The sequence below is a fragment of the Cicer arietinum genome, chromosome 5 (assembly GCF_000331145.2).
Source record: "Cicer arietinum cultivar CDC Frontier isolate Library 1 chromosome 5, Cicar.CDCFrontier_v2.0, whole genome shotgun sequence".
NCBI classification, from domain to species: Eukaryota; Viridiplantae; Streptophyta; class Magnoliopsida; order Fabales; family Fabaceae; genus Cicer; species Cicer arietinum.
This window is the reverse complement of record NC_021164.2, coordinates 24,409,923-24,410,368: the sequence shown is the minus strand read 5'-3', so window position 1 is coordinate 24,410,368 and position 446 is coordinate 24,409,923.

Here is a 446-nt window from a genome sequence, read left to right as displayed (position 1 = left end):
TTTAGTAACATTTTATAAAATAAAAATATATATTCTATTTGACATAAAAGACACAAATTTATTAAAAATAATCATAAAATATGAATATATAAAAAATTATTAAAAAAGTTACTTCCAATTATTAAAATACATAAATTTATTTAAAATTATGATATATATGAATATATTAAAAAAGATAATGAACCAATGTTTACTATATATGTGTTCTGAAAAAATATATTAAAACCAAATTTTTATCAATTAAATTATATATTTATAATTGAATGCTATTTTTTATTTTAATTTTCCTTATTATAATGATAATTTGAATTTTAAAAAATAAATAAAAAATTAAGTATTGCATAAAATTAAATTATTTTTTAATAGAATTTATTTTTGGTACATATCAACATAACTATAATTCAATTGCACAAACAATTAGTTAAAACTTTTAAATACCTAAAATT